This window comes from Babylonia areolata, chromosome 8 (genome assembly GCF_041734735.1).
Source record: "Babylonia areolata isolate BAREFJ2019XMU chromosome 8, ASM4173473v1, whole genome shotgun sequence".
Lineage (NCBI taxonomy): Eukaryota > Metazoa > Mollusca > Gastropoda > Neogastropoda > Buccinidae > Babylonia > Babylonia areolata.
In genome coordinates, this window is record NC_134883.1 from 46,976,901 (window position 1) to 46,999,400 (window position 22,500).

The following is a 22,500-nucleotide window of genomic DNA, read 5'->3' on the forward strand; positions in this document are numbered from 1 at the left end:
ACACACACACACTCACACTCAATAGCTGCTAAACCCTTTTTTGTTTTCTTGCTACAGTAAGCATTTTACGTAATACTATCATTCAGTCCTGCACAATACTGATACCCACAATTATTGATACACAGACTGATACCCACAACTATTGATACACAGACTGATACCCACAACTATTGGTACACAGACTAATACCCACAACTATTGATACACAGACTGATACCCACAACTATTGGTACACAAACTAATACCCACAACTATTGATACACAGACTAATACCCACAACTATTGGTACACAGACTAATACCCACAACTATTGGTACACAGACTGATACCCACAACTATTGGTACACAGACTGATACCCACAACTAATGATACACAGACGGATGGACACAGAGACAGACAGACAGAAAATGGTACGTGTTGCAGGAGCCATAGACAAGTGACCATATTAACCAACCAATAAAAAAAAAACAGAGGGTAAAAACCACAACGGCTTTGTGGAGCGCCTTGCCTCCCCACAGTATCTCCCACATCCCCAGTTCCATGAACCCAGGCTGGACCTGGTCACTACACTATGTCTATCTCCAGTCCCGTTCATTCCCGCTCAAGGAGACAGTGGATGTTAGCAAGATCTCGCTGCCACACTTGTGCCGCTGTAGTGTTGCCATAATTCTGGTCACGTGCAGTGTGTGACCTCTTCCTGCCTGTAGGGGGTCAAGGACGCTGTCTCTGGTGTCAGGAGCGCCACAGTGTGGTTGGTGGTGACTGATGTGTGCAGCCAGAGAGAGAGATTTGTTCGTTGTGTCACACTGGGTGGCACTGTGTTGTCTTGTGTTGCAGTGGATTGTATTTTGTGTAGTGTTGTATTGTAACGCATTGTAGGTATACTGCATTGCATTGCATTACTTTGTGTTGTGTTGCTTTTGTTGTGTTGAATTATATTGCATTGCGTTGCGCTGCGTTGAGTTACAATTGTACTGCACATAACATTTTTACTGCAGCATATATCCCTGTGTTAACTTCAGTTCGGGATGCTGTCCCCGGGAGAGCGCGTTGCCACAGTACAGCGCCACCCACTGTTTTCAGTCAGCAGGTCAGGTGTACTTTGGTGAACTAGGAAGGATTGTTCTACAGCATGTTGCCCGGGGACAGGCCTGACTTTACTGTCAGCTGCTGTACCACAAGCTCACCGCTCCAAGTGATTCACCGGGTGGTTCAAACCTTGTTCACCGTGTGTGCGGTGCTGGTGATGGTTGTGGATGGTGGAGATGATGTCTTTTTTGTGTGTGGTAAGATCAAGATTGGTTTTCCCATGTATTGACTGGCTTAGCTATACTGCTTCCATTCTGGTGGAGATGTGGGTGTACTTCACAGGGGGTCAGAAACAGATGGATTATTTGGCTTTTTTTCCATTCTGTTCTTTGTCTTCTTCTTTTGACAGACAGGCAGACACCTCAACCCAGAGAGAACGAACGAACGAATCTTTTTTAATGAGGGAAGTGGATAAGCATGTATATGCTTTTTTAGATCCAGCCCTCTGGGCAAAAAGAAACGAAATCAAAATGTTCACAAGATAACAAAAGGTTATAGAAAAAACATACATGAAATTCAAATACACTCAATTGCACAGTAGCATTTACAAGTACATAATCATGATAACTGGATTAATGACAGTAATGTATATGAATATGTTAATGAGAGAGAGAGAGAGAGAGAGAAACGCTGTGCAAACAAGGACATAGCCAGCGGCTGACTGATTGGCTGACCCCCCAAGGAAGACTGAAAAATAAACAGAAGCCGGCCAGGGATGTGGAGAGAGAGAGGGGAGGGAGAGAGAAGAGGATAGGGAGAAAGAGAGAGAGAGAGGGGGGATAGGGAGAGAGGGGGGAGGGAGACGGGGAGAGAGAGGGCGGGAGGGAGGGAGAGAGCTGAGAGAGAGAGGGGGAGAGAGATGTGGGGAGGGAGAGAGAGGGGGGGGAGAGAGAGGGCGGAGGGAGAGAGAGAGGGGGAGAGAGAGAGGAGGGAGAGGGGGAGACAGAGAGAGGGGGAGACGGAGAGAGAGAGGGGGAGGGAGGGAGAGAGAGAGGAGGGAGAGGGGGAGACAGAGAGAGGGGGAGACGGAGAGAGAGGGGGGGAGGGAGGGAGGGAGAGAGGGGGGGGAGGGAGAGTGGTGGGGTCAGGAGAGAGAGAGGGCGGGAGGGAGAGAGAGAGAGGAGTGAGAGGGGGAGACAGGGAGAGAGAGAGGGGGAGGGAGGGAGAGGGGAGAGAGAGGGCAGGAAGGAGAGAGAGGGGGAGGGAGAGAGGGGTGGAGACAGGGAGGGAGAAAGAGTGGGGAAACAGGGAGAGAGAGGGGGGGGGAGAGGGGGCGGGAGGGAGAGAGAGAGGGGGGTGAGAGAGAGGGGAAGAGAGAGAATTATCATTGCGTGACCCAAACTCATTGGCAATACTATAGGATTACAAGCACATTTTATCCCAGACATTTTCCCTGTTTGACATTTATTCTCATCGTCCTTCTTTTCCTTTGACCTTCTCCCAGGAACATGACAACGTGAAGTGTCAGCTGTGTATGAGATACCAGGTCCAAGGTCTACCAGGTACATGACCACGTGAAGTGTCAGCTGTGTATGAGATACCAGGTCCAAGATCTACCAGGTACATGACCACGTGAAGTGTCAGCTGTGTATGAGATACCAGGTCCAATATCCATGCTGAAAAAAACCCCACAGATATGTTCACTGCAGGGACACATCATCGAGGAAAAAAAGGCACGTAAAACATCACAAATAAAGGAAAGGAAGAAAGGAGGAAGAAGAAAAAAGTCGCTCCATCACCCGAATACAAGTTGATGAGGGAAACAAACCTCTGAGAAAGAACAGAAAACACAGCAGTTCTCTCCATTGACTCTGTGAGAAGCGTGTAATACAATGTTTATCTTACTCCCCCCCCCCGTCTATCTAAATCCAGAACTCGTGTCGATCAGCAGTACCGATCTTTTTAGGTCACCAAGGACACGGAGGGTGTGGGTGGAAGAGGGGGGGTGTGGGGGGTGGAGGAATGAAATTAGCTTCATTAGTCACGTGCCATGACTAATTTAGACCCGTGGAATCAATGCTGTTCTCGTCTCCTGAGGAAAAGAGGTAGCGATGTTTTGCATGCGTTGGGAGGTAGGTAGGACTGTCTTTTAAAACGTACGTATTTTGATACAACAGGCATCGTTTGTGTTTGCAAGCTGAGGGTTAGAGAGAGACAGAGACAGAGCGAGACAAAGACAGAGAGACAGAGACACACAGAGAGAGACAGAGACACAGAGAGAGAGAGAGTGTGTGTGTGTGTGTGTGTGTGTGTGTCTCACTCACCCTGCCCCCGTACGCATTAAACACACGCGCACACGAGCACTCTCTCTCTCTGTGTCTCTGTCACACACACACACACACACACACACACACACACACACACACACACACACACACACACACACACACACTCGCTCACTCACTCACTCACTTCTGTCTCTCTCTCATATTTTTTTCCATTTTATTCATTGATGACTTGGTGTATAAAAAAAAAGCAGTTGTTGCTTATTCAATTTACCATCATGAAATAAAATCTTGACTTGACTTGACTTCACACACACACACACACACACACACACACACACACACACACACACACACACACACGGAGTGTCATTTTCATTGCAGTTGATGGATCGATAGTGATCAGCAGAGGCGGGAGGTGGGGCTGGGGGTGGTGAGAGGGTGGTGGTGACATATGTCATTGATTCAGAAATATTTCGTGCTTTGAGCCATGCTGGTTTGGCTGGAGGAGACTGGTTGCAGGGTCGGGGGTGGGTGTTCTCTCTCTGTCACCCTCTCTCTGTGTCTGTCTCTCTAACCCCTCTCTCTCTCTCTCTCTCTCTCTCTCTCTCTCTCTCTCTCTCTCTCTCTCTATATATATATATATATATATATATATATGTGTGTGTGTGTGTGTGTGTGTGTGTGTGTGTGTGTGTGTGTGTGTGTATCTTTCTATCTATCTATCTATCTATCTATCTATATAGATATATAAGTGTGTGTGTGTGTGTGTGTGTGTGTGTGTGTGTGTGTGTGTGTGTGTGAATTATTCTCTTTGTCTGTCTGTCTGCCTGTCTGCCTGTCTGTCTGTACATTCCGATTTTAGCACTGGGCCCAAATGTCACTTACGGGTGTACTGACCAGGGTGGTTTTCCACCCGACTTGTTGCTCTGTCCGTTATTGTTGGCTGCTTTTTTTTCTTCTTTTTTATTTTATTTTATAGAAACATAGGGGAGGACTTGATTGTGTCCAGGGCACAGGGCTGACAGAGCTTCCTGCAGTTAGTGTGTCCATTCCTGCCCCCCCACCCCCCAAATGATGATTTCTAATTAATGATAATAATAATCATCATTATGATAGGAATAATAATACAAATAATAATTATAATATCATGTATTTTCAGTCTGATATCATCATGTTAAATGACTATAAATGAATAAACGACGAACATTTGACCAGTGATGTAAAATGGACTTCCATTTAATGCAGACATTGTCAGCTCGACATATGAAGCAAACTATGTGGGGCAGGACGGGAGAAAGTGTTACGGCTGGCATGAAAGGATATTTTTCTCCATCGTTTTATTTCCACTCTGTTCGCAATGCTGGACAGTGTCATACGCAATGAAAACAGAAAATAAGTGGTTTCTGAATAAAGTGGAACTTTGTGCAGTTAACACTTTGCCTGCAGGCAGTCCGTGTATCGATTCCTCCACTCGCTTCGTCACAAAAATCAATCAGCGCCTGCTTTCTATCATAAAGGCTGGCTGCTTTCTATCATAAAGGCTGGCTGCTTTCCATCATAAAGGTTGGCTGCTGCTGTCCATCATAAGGACTGGCTGCTTTCCATCATAAAGGCTGACTGCTGCTTTCCATCATAAAGGCTGGCTGCTTTCTATCATAAAGGCTGGCTGCTTTCTATCACAAAGGCTGACTGCTTTCCATCATAAAGGTTGACTGCTGCTTTCTATCATAAAGGCTGGCTGCTTTCCATCATAAAGGCTGACTGCTTTCCATCATAAAGGCTGACTGCTGCTTTCTATCATAAAGGCTGACTGCTGCTTTCTATCATAAAGGCTGACTGCTGCTTTCCATCATGAAGGCTGACTGCTTTCCATCATGAAGGCTGACTGCTTTCCACCATAAAGGCTGACTGCTGCTTTCCACCATAAAGGCTGACTGCTGCTTTCCACCATAAAGGCTGACTGCTTTCCATCATAAAGGCTGGCTCCTGCTTTCCATCATAAAGGCTGACTGCTTTCCATCATAAAGGCTGGCTCCTGCTTTCCATCATAAAGGCTGACTGCTTTCCATCATAAAGGCTGACTGCTGCTTTCCATCATAAAGGCTGGCTGCTTTCTATCATAAAGGCTGACTGCTTTCCATCATAAAGGCTGACTGCTGCTTTCTATCATAAAGGCTGACTGCTGCTTTCCATCATGAAGGCTGACTGCTTTCCATCATGAAGGCTGACTGCTTTCCACCATAAAGGCTGACTGCTGCTTTCCACCATAAAGGCTGACTGCTTTCCATCATAAAGGCTGGCTCCTGCTTTCCATCATAAAGGCTGGCTCCTGCTTTCCATCATGAAGGCTGACTGCTTTCCATCATAAAGGCTGGCTGCTTTCTATCATAAGGACTGGCTGCTTTCCATCATAAAGGCTGACTGCTGCTTTCCATCATAAAGGCTGGCTGCTTTCTATCATAAAGGCTGGCTGCTTTCTATCACAAAGGCTGACTGCTTTCCATCATAAAGGTTGACTGCTGCTTTCTATCATAAAGGCTGGCTGCTTTCCATCATAAAGGCTGGCTCCTGCTTTCCATCGTAAAGGCTGGCTGCTTTCCATCATAAAGGCTGGCTCCTGCTTTCCATCATAAAGGCTGACTGCTTTCCATCATAAAGGCTGGCTTCTGCTTTCCATCATAAAGGCTGACTGCTTTCCATCATAAAGGCTGACTGCTGCTTTCTATCATAAAGGCTGACTGCTGCTTTCTATCATAAAGGCTGACTGCTGCTTTCCATCATGAAGGCTGACTGCTTTCCATCATGAAGGCTGACTGCTTTCCATCATGAAGGCTGACTGCTTTCCATCATGAAGGCTGACTGCTGCTTTCCATCATAAAGGCTGGCTCCTGCTTTCCATCATAAAGGCTGACTGCTTTCCATCATAAAGGCTGGCTCCTGCTTTCCATCATAAAGGCTGACTGCTTTCTATCATAAAGGCTGTCTGCTTTCCATCATAAAGGCTGACTGCTTTCCATCATAAAGGCTGGCTCCTGCTTTCCATCATAAAGGCTGACTGCTTTCCATCATAAAGGCTGGCTCCTGCTTTCCATCATAAAGGCTGACTGCTTTCTATCATAAAGGCTGACTGCTTTCCATCATAAAGGCTGACTGCTTTCCATCATAAAGGCTGGCTTCTGCTTTCCATCATAAAGGCTGACTGCTTTCCATCATAAAGGCTGACTGCTTTCCATCATAAAGGCTGTCTGCTTTCCATCATAAAGGCTGGCTGCTTTCCATCATAAAGGCTGTCTTCTTTCCCTCATAAAAGCTGGCTGCTTTCCATCATAAAGGCTGTCTGCTTTCCATCATAAAGGCTGTCTTCTTTCCCTCATAAAAGCTGACTGCTGGCTGCTTTCCCTCATAAAAGCTGGCTGCTTTCCCTCATAAAAGCTGGCTGCTTTCCATCATAAGGGCTGGCTGCTGCTTTCCATCATAAAGGCTGGCTGCTTTCCATCATAAAGGCTGACTGCTTTCCGCTTTCCATCATAAAAGCTGGCTGCTTTCCCTCATAAAAGCTGGCTGCTTTCCATCATAAAGGCTGGCTGCTTTCCATCATAAAGGCTGACTGCTTTCCATCATAAAGGCTGGCGGCTGCTTTCCATCATAAAAGCTGGCTGCTTTCCATCATAAAAGGCTGCCTGCTTTCCCATAAAAGCTGGCTGCTTTCCATCATAAAGGCTGGCTGCTTTCCATCATAAAGGCTGACTGCTTTCCATCATAAAGGCTGGCGGCTGCTTTCCATCATAAAGGCTGCCTGCTTTCCCATAAAGGCGGGCTGCTTTCAAATGGCCATGTCTTCTGGGTCCTGTTCCTTTCTGTCTTCTCTCCCTCCCTCCCTCTCTCTCTCTCTCCTTTACTGTCCTTGAATTCCCCTTCCCTGTCTCTCTCTCCCTCTCTGTCTCTCTCTAACACCCCCCGCACCCCCCCCCACCCCATACACACACTCATTCACCCACTCGCTCTATGTATCTTACCTATCATCTCCAATGGAACACTGTTGACTGAAAACACTTTATATTTCTTGCTGTTGCATTTTCTCTGGTGTTGATACAGTGTATTAATTCATTCATGTGCATACCAACAAACATACTGAATTAATACGTCTTCACAGCTCTTCTCAAAGAAACATATACATCGAAAACAAGTTATAGAAAATGTTATTTACAGTAATGTCATTTTCCTCAGAAGCCCCAGAATCACAATTACATCAGCCGAGGACAGAAGTGAGCAAATGTTGGCATCTCTCCCTAACCCAGAACATTAGCACTAATGGAGCAGCACCACAAGCTGCTGGTTGTTGTCAGTAAAAAAAAAAAAAAAAAAAAATGTGCCGCACCTCTGTCTGTTGCCGCTGTCATGCTGCCATAATTCCTGGCACGTGCGGCGTGACCTATTTTCACCTTTCAGGGTGAAGGACGCTGACTCAGGTGCCACCACCAGCGCCGCCTGGTGTCAACTTAGAACACAGCCGAAAGGATATATCATGCTGAGAAAGACTTGGTTCTTCTGACTGTATTTTGTTCTGGTGAGGCAAAGACTTAAAGCAGTAGTTCTGTGGTAATTGTTCAGACACAGAATATGAAGCTGAAATCAAGAGACAGTAGTGATCAGTTACATGCAACCTATTTATTTTGTATAGATCAATAAGCAGTTACAACTGATCTAGTTTATTATAAGTAAATACGTTAGTAAGTAAAAATGAAAAAAGAATAGTAAGTAAAGGAACGAGGGATGGACGGAAGGAAGGAAGTGAGGAGGAATCACTGGATACAAAAAAAAGTTAGGGCCAGTAACAGCACCCCATCTGTTTCCGCATGCCAAGTCTCCGCTAACGTCTCTTCCTATTAGAGTCACTTCCTATGGAATTACAGTGCCTGGAGACTTGGTTAACAACACACCCACACACCACCCTCTGTCACACCGCCTGACACCCCCACCACACCACACACTCCCTGCCTGTTGGCTGGGTTGGAGGGGGGGGGTGAGGGGGGAGGGAGGGGTGGCCTACAGAAGTGTGAAATGACAGCCGACAGCTCGTCAATACGGCTGCACCCTCCACGCGACAAAACAGACAGCGGTAACTAAGCAGGGTTTATCACTGAGGCAGAAGAAGGTCGCGACGTCAACAAGATGTTGGGTAGTTGTTTGTGTGTGTGTGTGTGTGTGTGTGTGTGTGTGTGTGTGCGTGCGTTTTACCCCCCTCTCTCTCTCTCTCTTTCCTCAAAAAGCTTTCTCCTCTCGGAGTATAATTATGGTGAGAGCAGTGGGAGTAAAAATAGAAAGAAAGGAAAGTGGAGAGAAAAAAAGCAGCAGCAGCAGCAGCAGCAAAAACAGCAACAACAACACAAAAACACGTTCGTTAAGAACAGCGGAGATGGGGGTGGGGGTTTGGGGGGGGGGGGTGCGGGGGGGAGAGTACAATCAGGAGAGAGAAGACAGAGCTGAAGAAAAGATGGGGATGGTATGGAAAAATGATGGTGTCAAAACTGATGTTACTTTGTGTGTGTGTGTGTGTCCCCTAGCCCCGAAAAATGGATTGGTTTTATTTTCAGCTGATGCTGTTCTAGTTCCCAGTCCGAGGGTTCTCACAGACCATGCCACCACTGTTCCACGTCCAGCTGAACAGATGATGTTTGGGGTATAGTTACAGCTCCGTCTTCCCTGAGTGTTGTATTGTACTGGACTGGACTGGCATTGCATTGCATTGCATTGTATTGTATTGTATTGTATTGTATTGCATTACTTTTTTGTTACAACAGATTTCGCTGTGTGAAATTCGGGCTGCTCTTCCAAGAAGAGTATGTTGCCACAGTGCAGCGTCACCATTTTTTTTTTTTTTTTTTTTTTTTTTTTTTTTTAGTGTGCACAAGTGTATTTGTTTTATTATCAGAATGGAATTTTCTACACAGTTTTGCCAGGGACAACCCTTTTGTTGCCGTGTTGTTGTTTTATGTGCGTTAAGTAGATGTTGCACGTGGGACATAGGTGCGTTAAGTAGATGCTGCACGTGGGACATAGGTGTGTTAAGTGGATGCTGAAGATGTGACATAGGTGTGTTAAGTGGATGCTGCACTTGGGACATAGGTGTGTTAAGTGGATGCTGCACGTGGGACATAGGTGTGTTAAGTGGATGCTGCACTTGGGACATAGGTGTGTTAAGTGGATGCTGCACGTGGGACATAGGTGTGTTAAGTGGATGCTGTAGATGGGACATAGGTGTGTCAAGTGAATGCTGTAGATGGGACATAGGTGTGTTAAGTGGATGCTGTAGATGGGACATAGGTGTGTTAAGTGGATGCTGCACGTGGGACATAGGTGTGTTAAGTGGATGCTGCACGTGGGACATAGGTGTGTTAAGTGGATGTTGCACGTGGGACATAGGTGTGTTAAGTGGATGCTGCACGTGGGACATAGGTGTGTTAAGTGGATGCTGTAGATGTGACATAGCTGTGTTAAGTGGATGCTGCACGTGGGACATAGGTGTGTTAAGTGGATGCTGCACGTGGGACATAGGTGTGTCAAGTGGATGCTGCACGTGGGACATAGGTGTGTTAAGTGGATGCTGCACGTGGGACATAGGTGTGTTAAGTGGATGCTGCACGTGGGACATAGGTGTGTCAAGTGGATGTTGCACGTGGGACATAGGTGTGTTAAGTGGATGGTGCACGTGGGACATAGGTGTGTCAAGTGGATGCTGTAGATGGGACATAGGTGTGTTAAGTGGATGTTGCACGTGGGACATAGGTGTGTTAAGTGGATGCTGCACGTGGGACATAGGTGTGTTAAGTGGATGCAGCATGTGGGACATAGGTTCATCGTCTCATCCGAATGACTGGCGTCCAGACCACCGCTCAACGTGTTGTGGAAGGGGAGAAAATTCTGGCGAGATTGGGATTGGATCCCATGCCCTCAGATTGTCTCCCTTCCTGGTGGATGTGTCACCACTAGGCCCCCACTCCAGGAAGGCAGAGTCTAATCCTCCCCTGTTGTTTCAACCCTCCCCGACCTAGTCAGATACTCGTTCACACCTGGGTGGAGTGAGGACACGCGGACTAAGTGAGGACACACGGACTAAGTGAGGACACACGGACTAAAGTGCCTTTCCCAGGGACACAGCACCACAGCCAAACAGGGCCTCGAACCCTGATCACTGGTGAACACTTGACCACAAGTCCAACTCCCAGCTGATTCAGCCACCATGTCTCCAGCTGTCTCCACCACTGAACGACAGCACTTTTACTCTCCATCAGACAAAGTCAGGTAACTCCAGTCCCTGGATATGGCTTCACGCTGTATGCCTTTTTCTCCCCAAGAGTAACAGAGTAAGCAAACAAGAGACTAACATCAGTCAAAGAACCTGAAAAACAATTCTTTTTTTTCCACCGTATTGTGGATGTGTGGCATTGACATTCATCACCGTATTGTGGATGTTGGCATTGACAGTCATCACCGTATTGTGGATGTTGGCATTGACATTCATCACCGTATTGTGGATGTTGGCATTGACATTCATCACCGTATTGTGGATGTTGGCATTGACAGTCATCACCGTATTGTGGATGTTGGCATTGACAGTCATCACCGTATTGTGGATGTTGGCATTGACATTCATCACCAAGAAGTTATCGACAATGACGGCTAAAGTCGGTCACACTATTCGGAATCAGACCGCACACACCAGTCCTCCACCCACTCACCCCTAACACCCACCCCCACCCTCTCTCTCTCTCTCTCTCTCTCTCTCTCTGTCTGTCTCTCTCTCTCGCCAGAATCATTACTTCCGACTGGGACGAAACGTAAAATCTTGAACGTGAAAAAGTCATGAACAACTTCACACAGCCCGCCGTGCCTGGAGAATGGCTGATGGGGATGGGGAGGGGAGGGGAGGGGAGAGAGGGGGGGGGGGATAAAACGTCGATAACAGGTGCCGGGACTCCTAGCAACGGCTGACGAAAATTGATGCTACTCCCCCACCCCACTCCACCCCCAACCCTCCCCCACCAACACAGTCACAACACTGAATTCTCCATTCAGAATCCAGCGTGGATTTGGTGTCGTCAGAACGAAACTCGTCTTCTTCTTTGATGATTCAAACTGCGGTTTGCTAGAATTGCTGCTTTCAGCATTACACTTGTCCGTTTGTTTCCTTGAGCTGACAGGACTGAATTGCTGCTTTCAGCCTGACACTTGTCCGTTTGTTTACTTGAGCTAACAGGACTGAATTTCTGCTTTCAGCCTGACACTTGTCCGTTTGTTTACTTGAGCTAACAGGAATGAATTGCTGCTTTCAGCCTGACACTTGTCCGTTTGTTTACTTGAGCTAACAGGAATGAATTGCTGCTTTCAGCCTGACACTTGTCCGTTTGTTTACTTGAGCTGACAGGAGGCGTACCCCAGCGCTGGGTTGAAGCTGACTTTGGGGATAAAATTGTCCCTGATTCAGACTGTGGTGCAGGAAAGCAGAGTTTGGATTGAACACTGCCTGGTTCTTTGATCACAATATAGTGCGGCATAATTGCTTACGTTCTGGCAGGAAATGGTACTTTCTGCAGACGGGACAATAGACCTTCCATGGAACTGGACTGTAGACTCTCTGTAGGACGGAACTATAGAATTTCTGTAGAGAGGAACTGTAGACTTTCTATAGGACGGGACTGTAGACTTTCTGCAGAACGGGACTGTAGACTCTATGTAGGATGTAACTATAGACTTCCTGTAAAACGGGACTGTAGACTGTATGTAGGATGTAACTACAGACTTCCTGTAAAACGGGACTGTAGACTGTATGTAGGATGTAACTACAGACTTCCTGTAAAACGGGACTGTAGACTCTATGTAGGATGTAACTATAGACTTCCTGTTAAACGGGACTGTAGACTGTATGTAGGATGTAACTACAGACTTCCTGTAAAACGGGACTGTAGACTGTATGTAGGATGTAACTACAGACTTCCTGTAAAACGGGACTGTAGACTGTATGTAGGATGTAACTACAGACTTCCTGTAAAACGGGACTGTAGACTCTATGTAGGATGTAACTACAGACTTCCTGTAAAACGGGACTGTAGACTCTATGTAGGATGTAACTACAGACTTCCTGTAAAACGGGACTGTAGACTTTCTGTAGAACGGGACTGTAGACTTTCTGTAAAACTGGACTGTAGACTTCCTGTAGAACGGAATTACAGACTTCCTGTAAAACGGGACTGTAGACAAAACGGGACTGTAGACTTTCTGTAAAACGGGACTGTAGACTTTCTGTAAAACGGGACTGTAGACTTTCTGTAGAACGGGACTGTAGACTCTATGTTGGACGTAACTATAGACTTTCTGTAGGACGGGACTGTAGACTCTATGTAGGACGTAACTATAGACTTTCTGTAGAACGGGACTGTAGACTCTATGTAGGACGTAACTATAGACTTTCTGTAGAACGGGACTGTAGACTCTATGTAGGACGTAACTATAGACTTTCTGTAGGACGGGACTGTAGACTCTATGTCGGATGTAACTATAGACTTTCTGTAGGACGTAACTATAGGCTTTCTGTAGAACGGGACTGTAGGCTTTCTGTTGACTTTCTGTAGGACGTAACTATAGGCTTTCTGTAGACGTTCTGTAGAACGGGACTGTAGGCTTTCTGTAGGATGTAACTTTAGACTTTCTGTAGAAAGGAACTGTAGACTGTCTGTAGGACGTAACTATAGACTTTCTGTAAAACGTGACTGTAGACTCTCTATAGGACGTAACTATAGACTTTCTGTAGAACGGGACTGTAGACTGTCTGTAGGACGTAACTATAGACTTTCTGTAAAACCTGACTGTAGACTGTATGTAGGACGTAACTATAGACTTTCTGTAGAACGGGACTGTAGACTTTCTGTAAAACGGGACTGTAGACCTTCTGTAGACTTTCCGGACCGGACCTGTTGACTGGGGAACACAGCTGGCCCAGTTCTGTCGTGTCGGGGTCTGCTGTCATGCCACTGGGTTCTGTCTGTGATCTGTTTCTCATGTCGGATGGTAATTCGTCCCTCCTGAGATTTACAGATTCCCTCTCTGTCTGTCTGTCTGTCTGTCTGTCTCTCTCTCTCATCTGTGTCTTTCAGAAAGGTCGGAGTTAAGAACCGTTCGATAGATTGATGTTGGTGAAGGAAGAGAAATAAAAGTTAAAAGTCTGACGGTCTTTTGATAAAAACTAAGGGCAGATGATTAATTACTCGCGTCGGCTTGTGCCTGTCATTCATATAACAATTCTCAGAAAGAAATTCTTCGTTTCATATGAAATTGAATTTATTGATTTGGCAAGGAAATGAGTCCTGGACGTTTTCAATTCCAAATTGTATTTATTCAAATAAATTGTCATTGTCATTATCATTGTAAAAGACCCCTATGTTTTATATGAACAATTCTATTCCCTGGATGTCTCTTTCGAACCAAAATGGATACGAAACATCAGTATGTCTATACAAACAGAATATAAAAAGAGCGAGAAGCCCCCAAAAGATCACAAGATACCTGAAAAGCAGCGATTAATTTTTTACCATCATAATGTTCCAGATCTCAATGCCGTTCTCAGTCATGACTGCTGAAGTCAGCCACGCTACACTGCGTCAGACACGCACGTATTCTAACTTGTTCCTCTCTCTCTCTCTCTCTCTCTCTCTTTGCCAAACCATTGCTTCCCATAGGGCAGAACGGAACTGGCGGTCTTCACACAGCGCGCCGTGCCTGGAGAATGGCTGTGGGGGAGTGGGGAGGGAGAGGGGGGTTGGGGGGAGGGGGGGGGGCAAAACGTCGATAACAGGTGCCGGGACTCCTAGCAACGGCTGACAAAAATTGCTGCCACTCCCCCCACCAAGTCCGGCACTTTCCGGAGTCTCCATTCAGATTCCAGAGCGTACTGTGGATGGAAACTGGCTGCTTCTTCCATTCAGGCTCCAGTGCTGAATGACTGGTTTTAGCATGACAATGGACATTTTGTCTTTTGCTATGGCAGCAAGCCTTCGTTCCGCTAATTGGAAAGGTAACGGTTGAGGGATACCGCAAAAGTGTTTCCATCGGGTGGAGCTGCACAAATTCTTTATTTGTGTTTGTCAGTTTGTTTCTCCACTGATTTACAAAATCTCTGTCTGTCTGTCTGTCTGTCTCTCTCTCTCTCTTCTTGTGTGTCTCTGTCTCACCCCTCTCTCTCTCTCTCTCTCTCTCTCTCTCTCTCTCTCTCTACATCTTTCTGTTTCTCCCTCCTCTTCTCTCTCACCGTTTCTCCCCGCTTCCTCCCTCCCTCCCTCTCTCTCTTCCTCCCTCTCTCCTTCTCTTTCTCTCCCTCCCTCCCTCTCTCTCTCTCTCCCCCTCTCTCTGTGCCTCCCTCTCTCTCTCTCTCTCTCTGGACAGATGTCTCTGTGTGTGACAGATGGACAGATGGTTCTGTGTGTGTCAGATGGACAGATGGTTCTTTCTGTGTGTGAGTCACTGGACAGATGGTTGTGTGTGACACGTGGACAGATGGTTCTGTCTGACAGATATAAGTTTTTTTGTTTTGTTTGTTTTTGGTGTTTTTTTTTATATACCCTTGTAGTGGGTGTTAACGTGGCGATAGCCTTGAGATGGCATTAGTGGTCGGCGAGGCTCTAACCACCATAATATGATTTGATTTGACAGATAAGAGTCTAAACTCTTTCATTACCTTTGGCCTGAATCCACACTTTCTTCATTTTCCATAGCAGTCTTTTACTTTGCTACCTCCTTTCGTTTCCACTCTTCAAAAAGATGTTGGAGCATATTTCTCTGTCTTTGTCTCTCAGTTTCTGTCTCTCTCTGTCTCTGTCTGTCTGCCTGTCTGTCTGTCTGTCTCTCTCTGTCACTGTCTGTCTTTCGTTCGCTCTCTCTCTCTCTGTCACTGTCTTTCTTTCGCTCGCTCTCTCTCTGTCACTGTCTGTCTTTCTTTCGCTCGCTCTCTCTCTGTCTCTGTCTTTCTTTCGCTCGCTCTCTCTCTCTCTCTGTCACTGTCTTTCTTTTGCTCTCTCTCTCTCTCCCGCCCTCTCTTCCCTCACACACACAAACACACACTGTCTCTCTCTCTCACACACACACTCTCTCTCTCTCTCTCACACACACACATACACACAAACACACTTTATTGATGAGGGCCACACACAACACACCACAGCGCTGTTGACCCCCACGCCCCTCTCCCCCCACACCCCCTCTCTATCTCTCCCTCTGTCTGCCTGACACTGACGGCGTTGAACACAACAAAAAACGAAGACAACACAGCCAGCAGTAACAATCGAACAATGCAACGAATCCGGGTGGAAATCCACCCCGATCAAAACACACCCACTGGATCAGTTCACATGGAAACCACCTCCGTCCACTACAAGTCACAGGCGTTGATCAGGTACCCGGTTAACCCTATCCACCCTGTATAGAACCCATCCATACACACAGCTGTGTGATTCTTCAGACAGTAGTCTGAAATCAGACAGAGGGAAGATGTGGAAAGTGGCGCACTTCTTATGATTCAGTATTATTATGGAGGTAATATATAGTGATTTCAGACTGAAACAGAAACAGTCATTGTCATCTCTCATGCAACACTACTGTTGGAGACAGACGGGGAGGGCGTGCGATAAAACGTCCATTCTGTCTGTCTGTCTCTCTCTCTCTCTCTGTCTCTCCATCCATCTTCTCTCTCTCTGTCTCTCTACCTCTCTCCCCCCCCCCTCTCTCTCTCTCTTTCGCTCTCCATGAATGTATAGATAGACGCGTTTTCATCGTCCAGTTTTAAATTACAACAATGATATTAAACACACACACACGCACACACGCACTCTCTCTCTCTCTTTCTCTCTCATTCCCTTATCATCCCGATTTGTTGATTTTTTTTGTGTGTGGTGTGCGTGTTAAACTAGAACGTGGAGCGGTGCTCCATTTTGCATCACGCCATGCCCCCATCAGGGGCTGCAACTCTACTTCCTCTTCCGGTTCTTTTGTCGCCCTTCCTACCCCACTCCGCTCTTCTTGCCAACATTGCCCTTCACTTTCTGTCTCCTTTCTTTTCTCTGCAGTTCTCTCTCCCCGTCTGTTTGACTGAATGTCTGTCTCCCCTTTCTCTCTCTCTCTCTCTCTCTTCTCTCTCTCTCTGTCTGTCTGTCTCTTTCTCTGTCTCTCTCTCTCTCTCTGTCTCTTCTTCTATCTCTCTGTCTCTCTTTGTGTCACACACACACACACACACACACACACACACACACACACACACACACACACAAAGCGCATGCACACGCGCACGCACGCACGTTACATACATATGTACATGTGAAGCATTAACTAACGTGTCTGTAATTTACACAAGCACAATTCCTCCTCCTTAGAGACCTCAACATGAACACACCACTGACGGTCACGGGACGACAGGTTCCGGCTGCGTCAACAGGTCATCAGGCACAGTGCCAATCAACAGCTCATCAGACACAGTGCTAATGAACAGCTCGAAACACACTCCCCCCTAACCCCTCCCCCACTCCCCCCCCCACATCCCCCCCCCCAAAAAAAGCAAGCATCCATCCCATGTAATTGGGCAAAGATCTCCAACACATTCAGCGCTAAAGCCTGTCAAATACTCTCCCCTGAGCACTGGTTATCGACACAACTGGGGACGTTTTGTCAGGCAGCAGACCAGAAAACCAGTTGCCTTCAAATCAATAGTTGGAGAGACAAACTCTCGAGGGGGTTCCACCGACCCACAGCTGGTAACAAGAAGCAATGTTCGGAAATGAAATGGAATAAAAATAAAATGAAATAAAATGGAAAAAGAAGCCATGCTCCGAGACTTGCTAATACAGTTGTTGTTGTTCCTTTAACTCTCACCATACGAACGGCGAAAGGGACGACGTTAACAGCGTTTCATCCCAATTACCATAATCAAAATATTGCAAACGGAAGGCTCTTATACTGAAGAGGTGAATGTTGACAGAGAATACCACAGTTCTGACGACGGAAGCTAAAGGTTGGGTCATTCAGACACCCACTGGACATCCGAGGGGTCTGTGTAGAGGAGAAGAGAGGACTGGCCGTACTGAGTGAGTTAATCCTAGGATGATCGTTTTTCTTCAAGTTCACCGAGATACTCCTCCCGATGACACAGTGTGCTGTGCTAGACATCTACATTGTTTGTCACACTTTGTGTACACTGTGTGCTGTGTTAGACATCTACATTGTTTGTCACACTTTGTGTACACTGTGTGCTGTGTTAGACATCTACATTGTTTGTCACACTTTGTGTACACTGTGTGCTGTGTTAGACATCTACATTGTTTGTCACACTTTGTGTACACTGTGTGCTGTGTTAGACATCTACATTGTTTGTCACACTTTGTGTACACTGTGTGCTGTGTTAGACATCTACATTGTCACACTTTGTGTACACTGTGTGCTGTGTTAGACATCTACATTGTTTGTCACACTTTGTGTACACTGTGTGCTGTGTTAGACATCTACATTGTTTGTCACACTTTGTGTACACTGTGTGCTGTGTTAGACATCTACATTGTCACACTTTGTGTACACTGTGTGCTGTGATAGACATCTACATAGTCACACTTTGTGTACACTGTGCGCTGTGTTAGACATCTACATTGTTTGTCACACTATGTGTACACCGTGTGCTGTGTTAGACATCTACATTGTTTGTCACACTTTGTCTACACTGTGTGCTGTGTTAGACATCTACATTGTTTGTCACAAGTTGTGTACACCGTGTGCTGTGTTAGACATCTACATTGTTTGTCACACTTTGTGTACACTGTGTGCTGTGTTAGACATCTACATTGTCACACTTTGTGTACACTGTGTGCTGCGTTAGACATCTACATTGTTTGTCACACTTTGTGTACTTACGCATTCGTCTTCACACACACACACACACACACACACACACACACACACACACACACACACACACACACACACACACACACAGGGGAAAGGTTGGGGAGAGACAGATACAATGAGAGAGAGAGAAAAAAAAAAGAAACAGATAGACAGACAGACAGACAGACAGTGTCTGACAGACATAAAGAGCAGTGACATTGATGGTCTAAACGTCAGTGATTTTCTCAAGATGCAAACACTCCAGCCCCGAATTGCCAGGCCAGGCAGGCAGAGTGAAATGTGACAAGTGGTGTTTTTTTGTTGTTGTTTTTTTGGGTTTTTTGTTGTTGTTGTTGTTTTGTTTTATTTTTATTAGACACAAGGCTCTCTCTCTCTCTCTCTCTCTCTCTCTCTCTCTCTTTACCCCCCTCTCTCTCCCTATCATCTCCCTCCCCCTCTCCATCACCCCCTCCCCCTCATCCCCCTCCCCTTCTCCATCACCCCCCCCCCCCCTCCACTCTCTCCGGTTCTTCTGTGCTCCGTAGCGTCCTCCATGAATGATGTTTTCCATGATGATGTTGCTGAGTACGCGGCAGGGAGTCAGCACTAATAACTTGTCAGATCAACAGTGAACAGCGGAGTCCGCAATGTGTCCACTCTCTACAATGAGTCTACCCCCCCCCCCCCACACACACACACCCCTCCTCTCTCTCTCTCTCTCTTCATTCATTCATTCATTTATCATTCATTTATTCCTTCCTTCCTTCCTTCCTTCATTCATTCATTCATTCATTCATCCTCTCTCTCACTCACTCACTCACTCTATCTCTCTCATTACCATATTCATATACATTATGATCATGAATGTAGGTATCATGATTATGTACTTGAAAATGCTACTGTGCAATTGAGTGTATTTGAATTTCATATATGTTTTTCTGTAACCTTTTTTTTTTTTTTTATCTTGTAAACATTTTGATTTCATTTCTTTTGCCCTGAGGGCTGGATGTAAAAAAGCATATACATGCTTATTCCGCTTCCCTCGTTAAAAAGATTCGTTCGTTCTCTCTCTCTCTCTCTCCCTCTCCCTCCCTCCCTCCCTCTCTCTCTCTCTGTGTGACACGGCTCGAACAAGTACATTTTACCACGAACCCGCATTGATATGTTCAAAACAAGTTTTGCATGTTCAGGTGCATCCCTATGGAACTCACTCCCTCTGCACATACAAACGAGCAGTCCTATAGAGACCTACTTTCAAGTCAAATCTCCATGAATATCTTCAGTCCTTCCCACCATAAATGACTCAGATATCGAACCGACCGTTGGCAGTAACTATGAGGGCATTTATATGTCTAACTTATTGGATCCGTTTTTATTGTTTCTCCTTGTTCTTGTTTTGGTCTTGTTCTTATTCTGTCCTATTTTCTTTCCATTCACTTTGTTTTGTTTGCTGGTTTGTTTTCTTTCATTTTCTTCTATTTTGTGTGCATGCATGAATTTATTCATTTCATTCCATCATGATGGTGACAATAGCTGTTGTATAAGTGATATTGGTGATGGTAGTTGTCATTTTAAATATCAATTACAACTGTCTGCGTGGATTTGATGATAACAACAATGTGGCTTTAGTCATCCGGTTGTCGATACTGATGACATATTTCTCTCTCTCTCTCTCTCTCTCTCTCTCCCTCTCTCTCCCTCTCTCCCTTATCCTTCTGTCAATCTGTGTGTGTGTGTGCGTGCGTGTGTGTGTGTGCGCGCGCGCGTGTGTATGTTCTTTATCATATTTCTGCAGGACTTTTTTTTCTCTCTTTTTAATTCTCTCCTTCTCCCCTTTTCATTAAATACATCTGTGTGCTATTGTAACTGATGTAGATTAGCAAGGACAGGTTGGAAGAATGGGCCATGCCCAAAATCTTGATCCTTGAATAAAAAACGTTTTGAGTTCTCTCTCTCTCTCTCCTCTCTCTCTCTCTCTCTCTCTCTCTCTTTTAAATGCCACACTCCCTTTCTTTTTTATCTACTCCCCGTTTCTGTCCTCTTCTCGTTTCTCTGTCCACTTCAACTCTTTCTGTCCACACCCTTCTTTCCACCCTCCTGTTTTTCCTAGTTCCTTTTCTCACACCCTTCTTTCCACCCTCCTGTCTTTCCTAGTTCCTTTTCTCACACCCTTCTTTCCACCCTCCTGTTTTTCCTAGTTCCTTTTCTCACACCCTCCTGTTTTTCCTAGTTTCTTTTCTCACACCCTCCTTTCCACCTTGCTGTCTTTCCTAGTCCCTTTTCTCACACCCTTCTTTCCACCCTCCTGTCTTTCCTAGTTCCTCTTCTCACACCCTTCTTTCCACCCTCCTGTCTTTCCTAGTTCCTCTTCTCACACCCTTCTTTCCACCCTTCTGTCTTTCCTAGTCCCTCTTCTCACCCCCTTCTTTTCTCTTCTTGCTCTGTCTGTTCTCTTCTGTCCACCTTTCCCTTCACTCCTTTTCTTTTTCTCCACTCCTTTCTCTGTCTTCCCTTTCTTTCTTTCATCTCAGTTTCTGTCCACTGCCTTTCTATCTATCTTTCTTTCTGCCCTGCCTCACCATGCCCACACCCGTCCCCTGAACGACAACAGACCGACGTGATCCCGCTGAGCGACAACAGACCGACGTGATCCCGCTGAGTCACAACAGACCGATGTGGTCCTGCTTAGTGACAACAGACCGACGTGATCCCAATGAGCGACAACAGACCGACGTGATCCCAGTGAGCGACAACAGACCGACGTGATCCCAGTGAGCGACAACAGACCGACGTGATCCCGATGTCGTAGGAACATGACCCGAGGGCCGCTGTGATACGGAACGTTAATTCACGTCTCCCGCCTTCCTCGGGATAGCAGGCAAGCTACATTGCCCAGCTGGGGTGATAGGAAGAACTGCCATAGGGTTTTGTCCAGCCAATGATATCGATTTCATATCAAACTGGTCAGAAGCCTTGCTGTGCTGGAAGTGCAGGACAAAAAATATTCTGAATAATAATGACTCAGATCTTCCCAAATTTACATGTCTGACACAATGCAAGGATGGGCTCAGGGCTTGTGTTAACCACCGTAAGGGATTTTTAACCACCGTAAGGGGATTGTTAACTACCGTAAGGGGATTGTTAACCACCGTAGGGGATTGTTAACCACCGCAAGGGATTAATCACCGTAGGGGATTGTTAACCACCTTAAGGGGATTGTTAACCACTGTAGGGGATTAACCACCGTAGGGGATTGTTAACCATGTACCACCGTAAGGGAATTGTTAACCACCGTAAGGGATTGTTAACCATCGTAGGGGATTGTTAACCACCGTAAGGGATTGTTAACCATGTACCATCGTAAGGAATTGTTAACCATCGTAGGGGATTGTTAACCACTGTAGAGGATTGTTAACCACCCTATGGGATTGTTAACCATGTACCACCGTAAGGGAATTGTTAACCACCGTAAGGGATTGTTAACCATCGTAGGGGATTGTTAACCACCGTAGGGGATTGTTAACCACCGTAGGGGATTGTTAACCATGTACCACCGTAAGGGATTGTTAACCACCGTAAGGGATTGTTAACCATCGTATGGGATTGTTAACCATGTACCACCGTAAGGGATTGTTAACCACCGTAAGGGGATTGTTAACTACCGAAATTATTATCTTCCGTAGAAAATTGGTATCAACCACAGGAAATTGTTAACCACTGTAATAAATTGTTAACTACCGTAGGAAATTGTTAACCACGGTAGGAAGTTGTTAACGACGCTAGGAGGTTGATAACGACGCAAAGAGGGCGTTGATAACGACGCAAGGAGGTTGATAGCGACGCTAGGAGGTTGATAGCGACGCAAAGAGGTTGATAACGACGCAAAGAGGTTGATAGCGACGCTAGGAGGTTGATAGCGACGCAAAGAGGTTGATAACGACGCAAAGAGGTTGATAGCGACGCAAAGAGGTTTATAACGACGCAAGGAGGTTGATAACGACGCAAGGAGGTTGATAACGACGCAAGGAGGTTGATTACGCAAACCAAACTGCCGGCACCAGAGGTATCCTCCCGAGGCAGTCGTTCAGCAGACGGCAAGGGGCACGGTGGAAGAAGACCTTTCCGTATTTAACCTCTCACCCGCCCCAATTTCCCGCCACGACCAGTGCGCTAAGACTGACTGCCAGCTGTCCCTGTGATGTGAGCTAACCAGTGTCTGCAGTCGTCGATCGGATTATCGATCACAATCACCGGCACGTTGAGTCCGTT

At 46.1% G+C, this 22,500-nt stretch overlaps 1 protein-coding gene across 1 annotated transcript in view; it reads right to left on the reverse strand.

Annotated features, from left to right (window-relative positions):
* Nucleotides 1–22,500, reverse strand: part of LOC143285211 (synapsin-like) — a 127,875-nt gene that overhangs the window by 104,944 nt on the left and 431 nt on the right. The window lies entirely within an intron of this gene.